This window comes from Lepidothrix coronata, unplaced genomic scaffold (assembly GCF_001604755.1).
Source record: "Lepidothrix coronata isolate B3197 unplaced genomic scaffold, Lepidothrix_coronata-1.0 Scaffold116, whole genome shotgun sequence".
NCBI classification, from domain to species: domain Eukaryota; kingdom Metazoa; phylum Chordata; class Aves; order Passeriformes; family Pipridae; genus Lepidothrix; species Lepidothrix coronata.
This window is the reverse complement of record NW_016690296.1, coordinates 1,062,843-1,079,882: the sequence shown is the minus strand read 5'-3', so window position 1 is coordinate 1,079,882 and position 17,040 is coordinate 1,062,843. Positions and strand designations below refer to the sequence as shown.

General features: G+C 39.4%; 1 long non-coding RNA gene across 1 annotated transcript; it reads right to left on the bottom strand.

Moving 5' to 3' along the window:
- Positions 1-7,751: 7,751 nt before the first annotated feature.
- LOC108502318 lies at positions 7,752-15,637 on the bottom strand. Its single transcript, XR_001876455.1, has 4 exons — positions 15,539-15,637; positions 13,145-13,393; positions 9,294-9,433; positions 7,752-7,827 (listed from the first exon to the last, which is right to left on the bottom strand). It is a non-coding gene; the product is annotated as an uncharacterized LOC108502318 (long non-coding RNA).
- Between the last annotated feature and the right edge of the window lie 1,403 nt (positions 15,638-17,040).

Sequence of the window (17,040 nt, the reverse complement as noted above, 5' to 3'; positions counted from 1 at the left end):
TCCTTGCTAGTAGGGATAGAAAGCAAGTTATGATTAAAAGCATATTGCAGTGGGTAAAGTGGGCATCTGCTGGGCACTGAAGGTCCCATCACTGTCCACCATCAACCTGCCCACCCTCAGCCCAACTCAGCCAACAGCAGGAACACTCACGTTGATTTTATTTCCAGGCATGAAGCTTGCAATTGTTAACTGCTCTCACTAACTGACTAGACACTGAGCAGTTCCAAAAATACCAGTCTGGGGGTGATAACTTTCTGTCATGTAAAATCTGACATCTTAGAAAAGAAAATGATGCCTGGACACATGCAGGCATTTCATAGCTTTTAAATATTAGCACCAACAATTATTTCTGCTTCACTTCTTACACTTTTTGCGAGTTTTAATTATTTAGAGTTCAGCTCGTTCAAAGATTTATTTTACTTTTTTTTTTGATATTTCCTTTTCAACTGTCACACCTTCTTTGTCACAGCTTTCGACATGCTGCAACTTCTAACTTACTGAGAATGCATCAAGGGACTTGGTGCTGGTACCAATACACAGATTTACTCACCCCATAGACATTTTGTTACCTTCAAATGCCATTGAGATGCCCTGGTTGCAGTCCTCTCCTCAACCATTGCTCAGGTAACCTGTCTCCATTTTTCTAGGGGTGTGGGGGGGAAGCCAAACAAAAACCCAAACCAAAATTATTTTTACACATTTTTTCAGATCACAGTGAACAAAGGCTGTGACATACAGTTCTTGAGCTCCCTTTCCATTTTCAGGCATGCTAAATTTCTGCTTATTTCACAGTAAACCTTCTACTGGTAGCTGCTTTTCCAGCATTAACCCAACGATTGCACTACCTGATATATGGTATATTGCAATGCATGAGAAGGTCAGTGTTTCAGCTTTGCCACCCTTACATCCTCCTGGATGTTAAAATATGGAGGGGTGAGTCTCTGGCCTCAAGGGCTGGCCTGCTCTTCCTGAAGGTCCATAAATCAGCTGCCAGGACTGAGGCTCAGTGCCAGCAAGACACTGTTATTTATGGACTGGAGACATGTTTCAGGTGCAGGGGGAGTCTGAGAGCAGATGAAGCTGTCCACATAGACAGAACAATTCTGCAGAATGAAGTTCCTTCTGCAGAAGGGCCTTGGATACTCAAGGACTGTGCAGTCCAGCTCTTAGTCAGGTGTCTGAATACAGATTAAATGGTACTCACTTTTGCAAATATTGTCTTTGTTCCAAGTTCCTTTACCACCACCATCATCCAGACAACACACTGTCCCTACCAAAACTGCTGCTTGGGTTTGAAGCAACAAAGGGGAGAGATACTCCCAAACAATTTTTGATTAAAACAGAACATAACATCAACTTACATGAAAATATAATTCAGTGCTTGTTTGGTATTTTTGTTTTTACTCTAATGAAAAGGCAAACATAATCTTCCACAGATTGTTGTTCCCCCCAAAAAAGTGTATAACAATATGCACCGACAGCAAATGCTGTATTTAAATATTCAACACAGCCGTGCTTGCGGAGACCTGACAGAGAAAAATCCCCTGCTCTCTCTTCCTCCTCATTCAGCAAATCAGGCAGAGGATTTTGAACATAAATTCAGAAAGTATTTTCATAAACAGAATATTTCAGCAGTTAAGACTGTGGTTTTAAGCAGTTCTGACTCTTCACAGATTCTCTTCCTATGCCTTGGTGGAAACAAATCAAACTCTTAAGCTGCTGCAATAATCTCTAAGAGACAAAACAGATGGAAAAAATAATGGGATAAAGTACCTTATGAGTAAGATTTTGGCAGCACAAACCTAATGCCTCTGTTCTTTACCTAAATGTTTAGACTTGCAGCTGCCAAAACCAAAATAAAATTGTGTTTGTTTTTTTTTTTAAATATGTGGTGCATTTTATATATGGCATACCACACATATTAAAAAGAAATTGCACAGGGAAAAATTACTCCAAGGAATAAAGTAATTCAATATTATTCACTAGATTTTGCAATAGACCCCTAGAAAGAAAGAAGGCCATACATACACAGAGAGACATTGCAGTCCTTCAATGTCTGCAGCCACAGATCCAGCAGCCTCATGCAGAGGGTCGTGAAGGGAAGGTGATGCTGTGTTCCCTGAGTTGCTCCCATCCATGCTCGATGCTGGGATGAGCTCATGGGGATCCCACAAGGTCAGGGAAGGTGCACCATCCCCCTTCTGGATGGGAGAGAAAGTCAGACAGGATCATGGTGGGAACAACTGCATTGATCAGGCATGGGGCTGTTGAAAGGAGCCCTGGAGCAGCACCAGTTTTTACTCCTTTTATTACCTTTTCCCCTTCCCATGTTCATCCCTTGTCTCCCCATTACATAGCTTGCCCTGTGTTCTCTTACCCCAGTGGCCCTGGTTTTGCTGTCCTAATTCCCCTTTTTTGATGTTTACTGTACTTCTTTCTTGATCATCCACCATAGCAATTTCCAAACTCCCCATTTTTTAATGTATGAGATTTGCCCATTTCTTACACAGTTATCTTGTTATTGCAGCCATAAACCATGGTTAGCCTGGGCAGCCTGGGCATGACTTTCTCTTTGATTTCTAGATGGTTCAACAGTTTCTTTTATTTCTATTCTTTTTGTGCAACTACACGACCAGGGCAGGCCGCTCACTTGGGCACTATTTGCTTTGGATACTGGCAGTTTCTCAGCACTGAGGTCTCAAAGCACACATTCAGGACAGGCCCTTTGTGTGCCTTGACACAGGCACAGCTCATCCTTTGCCACTTATGGGCTTTTTAGGTTTTTCACAAACAGCCAAGCAATTTTGCCAAGGAAGAGGTATTTTCTCAACATTCACTCCGTTGCAGTATAGGCAAAGTCAGCCCTCACAAACTGCCTCCGGAACAACTTCACTCATTGAAACCATTTTTAGTTTTATAGGAGGCCCAATAATGTGTCTGCAAGCACTTTTCCAGCAGAGAACCTGAGAAGAAATAGGTACAGCTATCAGAATTCAAATTTAAATACATCAAAAACAACCTTCACCCTTCTGAGTTTTCTTGACTGACACAGAATTATCCTCCTTTACTAGAAAACCACATCATTTTTAGAATTGAACTACTCCATGAAAAACAACTGAGAGCACATTTTAAAAAACCTCCAGAACAGGGCTTTTATGCATTTGTATAACTCTAATGTGTATTATGAACTTGCAGTGAGATATATCAGCTTGCTGAAGGAAATAAAACTAAAAAATTGCAAAACCTATACCCAAGGATCCCAGTGCAACCTGAGTCCCGTAGACTTCAATTCTTGCAGAATGCTTAAAGATATGCAGCTAATGCCTAGAAAGAAATACATTTTCAGGAACCTACTTTGACTAAGAAGGGTGAAAAAAAGAAATTAGAATTAGGGAAATCAAAGCCCATATTGGTGTACAAGTAAGAATGTGCGCATATGTTTGCATGTAGAATCATGCAGCTTAAAAGCACACACAGCTTTGGGGGTTTTTGGTTACTTGGTTTTAATCTGTTCCAAGTCATGATCCTCAAATTGAGTTTTCCGTAATTGGTTTTAGCTGAGCTATAATGCATTGAATTCAGAAACCTTAAATCTTCATCATCTTATGTTGTTTTTTGGAGATTTTATCTCATGCTAGTAACAAGTGCAAGACTTGAGCTAAATATTTACTGTCAGGAAAAATGCAGTGCTTTCTTTTTTTGAAACAGAGCAGCTACAACATCGCCTATAAATGTTTTTCATTTTTATTTCAGTATTAATAACCACGTTTTAATGACCTCATTCAAGAAACCCACAAGAATCTGGCTGTTCTTTTTCTGCTGTGTTGGTGCCCTTTACATCATTTCCTACTTCTAATAACTAATGATGATAGGTAATTACTTAACAGATGGTAAAAGCTCTTTAATGGCTTTAAAGGACTACTGAGCTCTGCTGTATTTTGGGAGCATTAACTTCTGTGACTTTCCATCTTCCTTGGGTCACTCCAAGTTTGTTCAGCTATCATTAAATATTCAAGGGCTTGGGATTTTTTTATTTTTTTTTTTTAATATGCAGAACTGGAGGTTAGTGACATGCTGCTTCAAACCACTGTTATTTCAAATACATTTCTTCTGTGAGGCCACTCTTAACACTGAGAAGCCATCACTCCTCTCTTTTCTCCCCGGCTCTGATCAGCACAGCAGCCTGTGCAGCCCTGGGCGTCTGACCTTTACTTACCAGAGATGCAGCTCTGTCTCTCTCCTGCAGCAACAAACTGTCACATCATTAAGAGGAGGCTGGGGGAGGGGGAAAAAAGTCAAACCTCAAAGCTAAGAGGGTTGGTCTTGTTAATGTCCTACAGTGCATTGACATCACCTCCCGAGTAACACAGGCAGGAGAAATTCCACTTCAGAGGGGGGAAAAGTGAGGAGTGAAATTCACAGTTTAACACAAATGCCGTTAGTGACCCTCTTTGTCCTTCCCTTGCACTTGGAATAAATTGCACTTCGTCCTAATTAGGCGAAGTACACCATATGCCATCCACAATTCTGTCACTGTTTTTCCAGTTCTCATAGTTGCTTCTCTGGGTCTGTATGTAAATATGAGGAGCTGTGGCAAAAGACACAAAACTGACTGAAAAAAATTTACTGCATCACGAATTAGCAAAGAGTATGTCTAGAAACAAATTATTCAATTTTACGATTGCTGCTAAAATAAACTCTTGCATTTTGCGTGAGACTGTGAAATTGGAAATAATAAACAAAGTCATGATGATTTCTTCAGATTTAAGATCAAACAGCCCTCCTGGTATATAGCTACAGTTACAATTGATTAAGTTGTGCATTTTTCATCTGATGCAAAGAGTTGCACGCAGAGTACTGGACAGACCATACACGAGCTCTGCTTAAGTGTGCCCAGAAGTGTGATTCAGTGCTAAAAATAAATGTTTATAACTGATTTGTTACTCCAAATAAAATAGGTACATAATAGAACAAATGGATCATAAAGCAGAGGTTGTGAAATTTCTGTTTGAAGTGAGCAATGGAAAGGTTTGGGAGAGGCTGAATTCCTTCCTCCCTCCCTCCTATTTATCATCTCTGTACCTCTGTGAGTATTTACACTAAGGCAGGTGTCCATCCCTGCATGGGACTCAGTAGCATTGCCACCTCTTAGTGTGTTTGGTCAGTGTTTTCACATTCAAGTAACAGCTCCTGAAGTGAAATAATACACTTATTCTCATAACTAAGAAGTGTGATGTGCTTGTTTTCCTCTGCGTAGCTCTGAATTGCTCAGAGCACGGGTATCAACTTCCCATTTGTATCCACCAAACCTGAGTGCCTCCTGCAACATTGCAATTTTGTTTTTGATTGAGAAGAAAATGATAGTTATTTGCCCAATGAAGACCCAAACGTGACCTCAACTTGTACTTTGTTCAATAATCTCCAGTACATTTAGTAAACTGCTGTTCTGAGAGGATTATATTCAAACACAGAGTGAATACTTATAATCATCACCATAAAAAAATGGACTCGCTAGGTATTAATTTCTGAGGTACTAAGCACTTCCTTCGCAATTCCATTGTCATCTGGCATCATTGTACCATAAATTTAGAATGTTGCCTGGAAGAGAGCTGTGTTGTTTTGCACCATGACTCCTCATGATTTAGCAAGTCTAAGCAGATACAGTTGATTGTATTAAGCCATTTGCATTTTCTACTCTTTAGGAAGAGATACAATCTAAAAACTTTTAAAATAGCACTATCTTTGCACAGCTTACTAAATTGTTATGAATAAGCAAAATCCTCGATCATGCTACACTCTAGATTAGCCTGGGCTTTTACATGAGTGTGTAACTGAGAGGGAAAAAAATAAACAAAACAAAGGACAAACCAGCTGTAAATCTTGGAAGGTTCCACTTGAGAGTGAATGGAATGAGGGCTAATCACACGTTTGGAGAGTGTGGCTTGTTCACCTGCGACCCGAACTTTGGATCCTGCAATGCCTCCCAAAAACACTCTGGCACTTGGCTCTTGTTTTCCTGAAGATGGATAGAAAACACTACAGAGTCCAGCAGAGTGGTGTGCACTTCAAGCTTCCTAAGACACCACGTGCTGCTCTTTAGAAGCAGAGGTAAAAAGAAAAGCTGAGGGATCAGCTATTTGTGCTTACAGCCTCCCAGCTGGGATGTTTCTCCTCAGCCTGCCAAACTCTTCTACTGGTATTGCCCACTTCACTACCCTCTCAAATCCCTCAGAAAAGCCTCCTTGTGTGAAGGACTGTGTAGCTCAGATAGCTAAACTCTTCTCCATACGGGCTACCATCCAAGTATGGATCTTAAGGGATGAGCCAAGCTTATGCTCACAGCTCCAGGAAACATCCCTACCTGAAACGCAAGGGAGAAAACTCATGCCTCAAAAACTCTTCCAGAATGCTTTTTTAAACTATTTTTTTATTATTTTTTAAATAAATCTCAGAAATAAATATTTTTACATTTTTAATATACCGCTGAATCCAGCAAATTCATTAGACTCTGCATAAATAGTAGTTAGATGTAATATATAGTATTTACTCTTGCAGCCTGAGAAAAGAAATGCAGTCCCTCTTACACATCATATTTTAAAACCTGAAACAGAAAACAGATCCTTTCCCTGCCTGAAAAAAAATACAAGGGGTATTGCTGGAAAACTGAGTTTTCCTCTTCAGCAATGAACTGTACCACACTGCCCCTACTTAGCAAAGCTGACAGGAAACAACGCATTTGCATTAGGAGTTGGGTACTTTTGCTATATTCCCCCCCTCCCCAAAACCTGGTGTTCTTTGAAGTCCTCCAAAAGGCACTAAAAGCAAGCACTTTGCAGGAGGCTCCCTGAACCTGACAGAATGAATCCTGGGAATGGTCTATCGCCTTAGTTACAGTACATGATTCCCAGTCCCAGCAAGTGCACTGAGCTAATTCACAGCAAACCACAGGCTTGCCATCATCCTCAGAGCGCCAGGTCGGAGCCATTTCTGAGACAAAGCACAGCCCTGAACCATTTTAGGCTTTCCACCCTTGTTAAAAGCAAAACATACGTAGGAAGGAGAAACAAAGAAGCACCTATGGTTTAATTAAAGGCTGAAAAGCCACAGGTTTCTTTTGATATATGAACTAATCACAATAGAAAATCATCATTTGATACATTTTTTTTAGATTTGCTGCCGTTTCACGGCTCTAGCAGAAAGCATGTACATGAATGTGTTTTTAAGGTTTCTTCATGTCTTTACCATATTTGTTTGGATTGAAACAATAATGTTAGACTGCTTCCACAGCCTCTGGGTACCCCAGCACACAACCAGCACTATAGCAAAACTCCCTCAGTACTAAAACAGGATCTCTGTGAATCTGTATTATAAACAAAATGTATTTTCAGAAGGCAAAATAAGCATACTGATGTTATTAAGCATGACAGCGGGTCAATCTGGGGAGAGGTCAAAAAACTGAGCTGGAAAAAACATCAGTAAATAATACATATTCACATCACCTGTCTGGCTAAAATTGTTTAAAGCACTGCTAGAAGTCATCTTTGAGCCAGTGGTCTAATTTATGCTAGGAAAGATTAGAGAGAAGTCAGCATTTCACTGGCAGAACCCCCACTGCATGCTCCAGGATCCTGTCCCCACATCAGGAAAATGCTTGAAGCATACTTTGATTTGTTGACACTCATCCAAGGACAACTGGGAAGCAAGAGGAAAGGAGATCTCACCTTAACAAAGAGCTGGTTGCACCTGGGATCTCTGGATTCGGGGGCCCTCTGGATCTGTCTGGTGCAGAATTATCCAGAGAGATCAGGGAGAATTCCCAGGGATGACCTGCATTTTGAAAAAGAAAGAAGGATCCTGGTGTATTTATTCTGAGCTTTTAAATTCAGATTGCATTTACTCTATGGAGGTTTCTAGTAGGAGCAGGTTGCTTCAAAATCTTAGTAGAGTCATCAGAAATTAGGTCAAGTTGTTTGACAGAGATGAGAGTACAAGAATGGCTGGTTTTCATCCTCTGTTTGGAACCTAGAAAGTTCTCATGAGTCGAGTAATGCACTGAGTGGATAAGGACAAACTCAATAGATCTTATTAAGGTTTTTGTCCTAGTGACCACTCTTGAGTGTAAGGAAAGACTGAAATAATGCTGCTGTGGAAGGGTATCTGTCTTGGAGAAAAACATCAAGGAGTGCTGCCAAAGTACTGTGAAAGTTTGCAAATCCAAATGACTCCGAGAGAAGACTTAAAGACTGTGAAATAAACTTCACAGCATTTATTCATCATCCCAATAATCCTCACAAAATAGAAGCTGTGAATCTTAAGCAGAGTAGGAGGCCAAGGAGAATAAAAAAAATGTTGGTAGTAATATCTATGTTTCTTCTATATTTTTATACTTTTTTTTATTTCTTCTTTTAAACTTGTTTCCACTCTAGTGGAAGGAAAAATAATTAGAAACAGGAAAAAATGAGATTAAATTAAATCAAGACTGGGTTGTTAGCTAGCAGCTGGGATTCTGATGGTCTGGTGCTTGAATCTACATGGTGCTTTCGGGAACTCCACAGTGCAACCACCATCTGTAGCTCCACAGCTAAAAGAACAGCAGGATTGGAAATAGATGATGTGAAGTAAAGATAACTCACTGTATTATAAGTTTATCCCCTTTTTTTTCTCTATTTAATTTTCTAGGGGTGAAGTGACCAACGAACAGAGAGAAAGAGATTGACATTTATTTTGGGGTTGGGTTTTGGTTTTTTTTCAGTTAAAACTTTAAACTTTTATAAAATGTACATTATTGTGTCTGTGTCTCTTACAGCACCACCTTGATCCTTGAGCTACATACACTTGCATTTACATTTAAAGAAGCAGTCTTTTTTTAGTCCTGATGATGTGAAATAATATGCATTTTGGAATTAAATAATAGTTTTCATTTTTAAACACCTGCATGTAGCATTACACCCCACAGTCTTAGCCAGTACAGTTAATATCATTCACCTGATGAAAAGGAAATCCTATTTTTACTGGCAATAACAAAAAAATTTAGACTAGAATAATGTAATATGCATCTTTCAGAATGGTCCCAAATATGGATGAGAATTTCTTACTGTAGTAAAAGGTTTCTAAAACCCCATGACTGAAAAAACAGTTATCTTGGTAAACAGGATCAGGCAATTTTCTTTAAAGCTCAGCACCATTATGAAGTGTGTTTGGGGTTTTTTTAATCCCTGGAAATCCACCTTCTCCTCTAGCAGCTTGGGGATTTTTTCTCTTTATATTAAGTAAGGATAGATTTTGTTACTTACATGAAATGTCTGTGGGGAAAAAAAAAAATCCTGCTTAATTCTTCACAGCAGATCTCTGAGTGCAAACTTGCATCGAGTGACTGCATTGCTCCAAGAAATGGGTGCAGCTCACAGGCCCGGGCTCTGCTCCAGACAGATACCTCAAGCAGATAAAGATTAATCTTATTAAGCTAAATCTCTTCATTTCCACCCTTGGACTGCAGTACAGGTCGAATGTGATTTCAGGAAAGATCATATCTGAGCTCTGGACTTTCAAAGAACTGAGAAAAGCACAGGTGTCACTTCAAACGTGGCTTTTATCTGGGAATACAAACTGCGGCCTGTGCCACTGTGTGAGCGAGGAAGGGGCACCGGGACACACCTCTGGAAACAGTTGGCTCTTCCAGTCAAAACAGTTCAGAATTTAGACTTCCAAGCAGCTGAAAACAATAATATCATTTGCCCAGCGGGTGCTCAATTTTCTTTGAGCAACGTTATTGTTCCTTAGCTTCTCTAAGGTTTGATTCAGGAAAATGAACTACTGTGTGGCTGACAGATGTTTGAGTGAAATCATGTATCATGATTTGGGGAAAACGATGGGTAACATTCTTCTCCCGTTTTAAATTCTTTTTCATCATCAAAAATGCATCTCGCTCAAACTGAATGTACCGTATCATCTTGTAGATATGCAAGTAAAATTCACATTTGGATTAAAATTACATCTATTTAGCTTGCATGCAGAAGCATGAAGCCATCTATCTTAGTAGCTTTAGCTTGTAAAAGAAAGAGGGAGCAGAATGAGAAGTGCAAAAATCATTGTATAAGTAGATATATATGCAATACAGGTGCATTCTGGCTGACCTGGAGACTGGAGTGGACAAGAACACCTGGTCAAAGCCTGAAATAATAATTATTAATCATTATCGAGTTACCATTTTAAACCAATACAGCAACAAGTAAGCAGTTTCATAACAGCACACAAAAATAATTACCCTCACACATTTTCTATCCAGAGAAAATGTACTTTACATATCATGAAAAAATTGGTTCTTTCAGACTGCAACATGGTTTTGCTAATGCAAGGCTCATAGAACTTAGATAATACTGAGCATAAGCTTCCAGCATTTTACTATCCTCTGAACTCAACTAGAAATCTGAAAATATTGGTTTGCCAATTACCAGGCAGTGCATTTCCCCCAACTGCTCACAGAATAAATGTCACAAAAATATATCTGTTCAGAATGTTTCTTACTGGAGCATCACTTAAACACTTACAGAAAGGGAGAAGCAAAAAAACCTTTGAATTATAAACAAAAGAATTTAAATAATCACGATCAAGACTTAAAAAACCACTGTGCTTGCAAATAAGCACAAAATATTTCCACAGATCCAGGAATTCAGATGATAACAGTGCTCAGAAATGTTCTGCCAGAGGGCTCTGTTTTTCCCATCAAGAAGTTTTGATACATCAGCAGCCATATGCTTTAATTTACTGGCTTATGCTAATTTTGGTGACATTCTGCTTCTGATGAGAAAAATCTAAGTGGTCTAAAAATCCATGTGATGCTTCAAAATGAGTTTTCACTTAAAATGTATAATACATATGTGAAAACAGATTTTGATTTTGTCAAAACTTTTCCAGCATTACAATAACAAATTGTAAATTTTGTACTACAGGAAAATAAGTAGGAGCCATGAAAGGAGAAGAATAAATTGCCACTGAAGGAGACTGGGACTTCCGAATTTTTGAAAATTAAATAAAAAACATGAACATCTTGAAAATGTGTTACAGATACTCGAGTTACTGATTAACAGACCAGCTTTTTGGACTTACTCCATTAAAACAATGGTGATTACAGAGTACTTTGAAATTTTGCTTTCAGGTAAACTGGAGACATTAAAATAGATGTGTTCACATACAGGATACTACAAAATAATGAGATTAGATTGTATTTACAAGAGTCCTACACAATATTTGGATTGGCATTAGGAAAACATTTGGGGAAATTTCAAAAACAAGCTAATCCACTTGGGATGCAGGACTTTCTGGCTCCAAACTATAGTGCAGGTATTGACAGTCTGTTTTGTAAGTGAATGTCATGGCCATGTCATCAGTAACAAGTCTCCAACCCGGTTCCAAGGAAAGATTCATGGACTTGAACAGATCCACGTTTCTGATCCTGTTTTTGAACCTGTGGAGTCTTTCAATTTTTGGCTTCCAGCAAACTGGATGCTGTTTAAAGCAACTTTTGCTATCAAAACTTTCGAGAATGAAAAAGGGAAATTGTACTTTGACTCTGATTTATGAAATAACTTGCATTTCTTTTAATCCATAAAGTGTGCATTCATTTTTGTCTTACAGAAAAAGCCAATTATGACATTTTTACAGGTATGTTCTTTCCAATGAGATTCAGCTACTGCCATCTATTGATATATACTGTGAAGGGTCACTCTGAAAGTGCTCATCTTCACTGCACCTTTTCTAAGAACACTGTAAATTATCAGGGGTGAGAAAAGGACACAGAAAGAATGGTTCTCCTTCCCAGTGCTGAAAAAGAGGAATTAGAAAAGGGAAGAAAATATAGGAGTAAGTGTGAGGGTGGGGTAAATGCACAAGCAGCTTTTGTTTCAGAGGTAAATCTTCTAACACGAGGGCAATATTCAGATGTATAGGGGTGATCTGTCAGTAAAAGACTTTTATCTAAAAACCAGTCTGAGATGTGTAGTTGTGTTATCCTCATTAGCTCACATTAAGGTGAGTTGGCCAACCTTCTGCTTTTTAACATCAGCCCAATCTCACTGGACATGCTCACTCTCCAAGCCTTTGGAAAAGAGTCTGGTTCCAACCATCTGTGGAAGGAATGCACTGACCTGAATTAATTAACTGAAATCAAGCCAGTTTTTAAAAGGAACAAGACCAAAGAAGGAGGTGCACTGAATTGGAATAAGAAGTGAGTTGTGACTTGCAGCAAAGCCCTGACTCTGTGATAGGGAGCTAAGTGTGAATTTGAGGGAACTGCAACTGTGGCTGAGGAAAGCAGTTCAGGCAGAGTGACCTCATGGGAGTGGAGGAGAAAACAGGGAAGGGGCTGAGGTAGAATTTAGCAATTTCTTGTTATTGCATATCACAGCAAAACACTGCCATCCCTCAAACCTTCTATTGGTTTCTCTTGCACTGAGCAGCAAACACAGTCATTATCTCCTCCAGCCTCAGACCCAAGGTCTGACAGCTGTATGACACACCTAAGGGCTTTCTCAATGTTATGGCTCTCCCTTTCTAAAATTAACAACAAGGTTATTGTCAGGCTTTCTTGAACATTTTTGCTCTCACTGCCTCTTTTGTCTTTAGTTGATCATACAAAAATAAGAATTTGTCCCTCCCGAAAACAAGCTCAGTTTGTCTATACAGAAATCGTCTTTTTTAATTTGTTTTCATCTGAGATACAAAATATCCACTGCACACCTCCTGCATTTTGTCAGCATCTCACTAATTACTTAAACAAGACAGTTTTCTTCTTTTTTTCCTTCTTTTTTTTTTTATATGAGACATACTGGGGAGAGGGAAATTCTGTCTTTGGTTACTCATTTCATTTATTTAAATTACAGCTTTCCAATCCAATACTGCAGAAGAAGTGCTCCAGGGTAAATCTGGAAGTCTGTTTCATTATGATCCCCTAAGTATAATGCAATTAGAATCATGCCATGAATGACTAACAGTTTAGAAGCAATTATTTTATGACTAGGTGAATTTCTACCTCACCACAAATATTTCTCACGTTTTTTGTGTGCTAGTCTTTTCAGCTGGTGCTAAGAAGATTAGAGAGATTAAATAAGCATTTAGAATCATGAAAGGAAAGCCAGAGCAATCTTACTCTTGTTAGAGGAAGCTGAACTGGGGAAGTGGAGGACTCAGGCCAGGTGAGTGTCCTACAGCACAAGCTGGAAGGTGATGGAGGCCTGAAGACTTTCTGTGTCCACTGGCTCAGGCTCCTCAGAGGTTGCTGATCCCGTTATCCATGGTCAGGCTCTCTGGGATGAATGTAAGGCGGGAGGCTCATGGCAGAAAGGTGGACACACGCAATACCCTCACGGTGCAGTCCAGCACAGAAGCTTGATGGACACTGAGAAAACAGAAGGGAATTTGCATTAACAGCCAGCTCGCTGCTCTATTAGAGGTGTTGAAACACGTGGATATATCCTAACCCATGCCAGGACTGATCCTCAGGGAATTACAACTACCTATTCTCTGCTAGGAATACATAAATCATACATATCATTACCCAGTTTGACTATGTTTTTACCTGCTCTGTTGCAGTACTTTGACAACATGGGTTGTCCAGAGCTGTCATTTTTGCCAGCACCTCCTGCTGCTTTCTCATGCACATGAAAAGCTCTGTGGCAATGCCTGTGCTGCACACCTGGCCCACTATCATTTAAAAATCCATCCCTCACATCAAAACCATGGATGGAATTATGCATATCATTCCCAAATCTCGTGGTTCGCACTAACTCCATAAAACACCAATCTGTGGAATTCAGGGAGTGGTGCTCAGAGCCTGAGCCCCGAAATCAAGCCTTGAGGCTCTGCTGAGATTCCTGCCTTCCAGGTAGGAATGAACAACAAGCTGAGCCAGCAATCAGCAAGCTGTTCTAAGAGCCTCTGCCTGAGTTATGGTTCCCAAAGCTCCTGGGTTTCCTTGTGAGAAATATGTAAATAAAAATAAATGAGTGCATTATTGCTAGTTGCTTCTTCACTAAAACACTATGCAAGAACAGCTATTATTTTCCAGTTGAAAATGGAGCTCCACACTTTTGTGGTGGCACTGCCATTTTAAGGATTGCAAGCTCACCAGAGGCAGGTTCCTCCTTTCATTACTACCCTATTTCCCTTTCAAAACAAAAGTTACACTAGTTACTATTGTAACAGCCTGCATATAATCTGCTGAGAATAAATACCCATGTAATGAGCCTGAAATGATATGGTAATTTCTTAATTCAAAATAATTACATGGCTATTTGTGCCCTCTAAAATAAAGTATTACTTACTCAGCCCAAACAAATTGCTGTTTGCCCAGGTTTTGAACTCTGGTAAACAGTAGCAGAGCAGTCATCTGCATATAGAATCCTGAGACAATTTTATGTCAGATGTTTACTTACACAGAAACAGAAACAAATATTTGTCAAGGCAACAAGCAGATTTTAGTACAACCAGGGGAAAAACAGCAGAAAGCCCTTGGAAATAGGACTGAAAACACGGCCAAGACAGAGTGCTACAAGGGCACCAGCTGGCTCAAAGTCACCAAGGTGCCCTCTAAAACATCTCACAAGCTTGAAAATGTTAGATAAGAGGATGGGAATTGTTTAGTTTATTTTGGCTTGGCGTTTGGGCCTGAGTTGAGTGCCTACCTCCCTGTGCTGCCTGGAGATACAGATAGGACAGCCACCACATGAATGCAGACTGGAAGGAAGGAAAGGAGGAGGGAGGGCAGACAGACCTTCAAGCCATTGATTCCAGTCAGCTTTCCTCAAGTCAAAAAACCAGCTTCCACTTGCTTTGAAGAAGGCTGAGGAGGCCTAGGTTTCAGAGCACTGATAGAATATTTAAAAATCATCTCATTCTGAGCAATAGCAGAAGGCTTTCCACTGATGTGAATAACGTGAGCTTGGAGCCGTGGATGCTTGTGACAACTGACTTCTCAAAGATAATTCTCTGCTCTCTCAGACTGGAAAAAGGACTGTTAAGGAAGGGCTTGGAATTGGACTGATGCTGCTTTGTGGATAAAGGCAGAGCCCTTCAACACCCAGGGTGGAGATCAAGTACCTCAGAGACACCCATTGAGTGAACCATGAGTGGAATAAATTGAGTGCACTACTTTTCATCTGAGGTGATTAAATATTTGAGCCTCGAATGCAAATTAAATTCACACTTGATTTTAAACTCCTGTATTACACAGGTACTCCTCCTCTATTTTGCTTGTCACTTGAACACATTGGATTGAGTTTTATACCTGCATTTATATTTTTGGAGACTTTGCTAAAAGCAGTGGACCTATATGCAAGATCTGCATGCAGTTTCCTACTTCCAGGGAAAAAAAATAGTGAAATCAGCTGAAATCTGGTCTATCCCAATTAAGTACGTCTTGGCTGAGAAATAAAACTCAATTTTTCCACTTAAAAAATAGCCATTTTGAAGAAGCCAGATTTTCAGAGGCTCACAGATCACAAAGAAATAATACAGGTTGTTTTTACAGGTGTTTTCAACCTACAACAAGGTGATCCAAAAGGTATGATGAATCATGCAGAACCACTGCTTTGCTTCCAGAAGCATCTTGGGTCTGCTAACAAGTCACCTGCTGTTCTAAACCTGTAAGAAAGAAAATTATTATATTTTCTGCTAACATATATGCAAAAATAGCGAAACTTTGCATGACTTCAGTGGCAGAATTCATTTTTATGCACAATTTAAAATTTGTTATTTCGGCATCAAGTATCTCTTACTCTATTTGTATACTATAGTTGGACTATTCCAGTATTTTCACTTAGCATTCTTGCTGCTGAAAAATCATGACAGTACTCTTTGCTGCGTTTGCTGAAGGTGTTAAAGGTGCAATTTGGAACACTTGACCTTACAAGAAAAATTGCAGCTTGTTATAGTATCAATAGAGTCATTGTTAAGATCCCTCAACACAGTGTTTTGCATTGTTTGAAAACAAGCTGCATGTAAGAGTGCAGCATAACACCGTGTGCTACACCATTTAATTATTTTTTTTTTCCCAGAAACCATTTGTTTTTTTTCTCTCCTTATTTGTATTTCTTATGGCTCAGGATGTAGATTACGTGCCCTGAAAGGTTGTCTCCCTGGAAGCAGTTTTCTGGTTGTTTTATCCTATACACCCTTCCTACGGCCAAGTGCCTTCAGGCTGCTTTGTGCTCTTTAATGCCAGGTCAATTTAATTCAGCCTTGCTCTTTGCTAAGGTTGCCTTGCCATTCTGTGTACCAGTATTGTTTTAGGTGCTCTTCATGCTAAATAGTTGCAATAGTTTTCATGAGGACGTTATGAAGCTCTCTATAGTTTTCTATAGAGATTCTCTAAGCACCACAGAAGAAAAAAAAACAAAAACGACAGGGTTCAGCATTCCAAATCCTGATTCTAGTAGCAGTGCATGCAGGTGCTGTTGCCCATTTTGAGTGATGATGTCCAGATTAGCTTAAACAGATCAGCTAAAACTTTGGCTTTTATTCTAATGTAGGTGTCATTATATCCACTCGAATAAATTTATTTATCCATCTCAATGATATTGCTTGTTTCAGCTTGTTTGGTTTTAATTCAGGCCTGAGCTGCTCTGTAATCATTTGTTCAAGTTTATGACATTACACACTGTTGACTAATAGCTTCATTTTGCTGAGTTTCCATTTATTACTGTCACTATTACAGCAGGATTTAAATTTTTGTAACCTGCCTATCCTAGCATGAATCTCATTTCATTGACGTTTAACACTGATCCTGAGGGCTCCTCTTTGACTGTTTGTCACCTAAGGATCAAATACTTTTGCTGCTGACTTTTAAAATCAATTATAATCTTGCAGGATTTGGCTGAGAGGATAACCCAAAGTGAAAGGCAGGGAGTCTTAAGAGAGAGAGTTTCCCAATGCATTATATAAGATTGATTTTCCATGGGCAGAAACAAAAGGTCAGCTAAAGGGGAAAAAAAAATAAACCAAAAGCCACACAAAAAAACCCCCCAATCTAGAGTCAAGTCTTTTCTA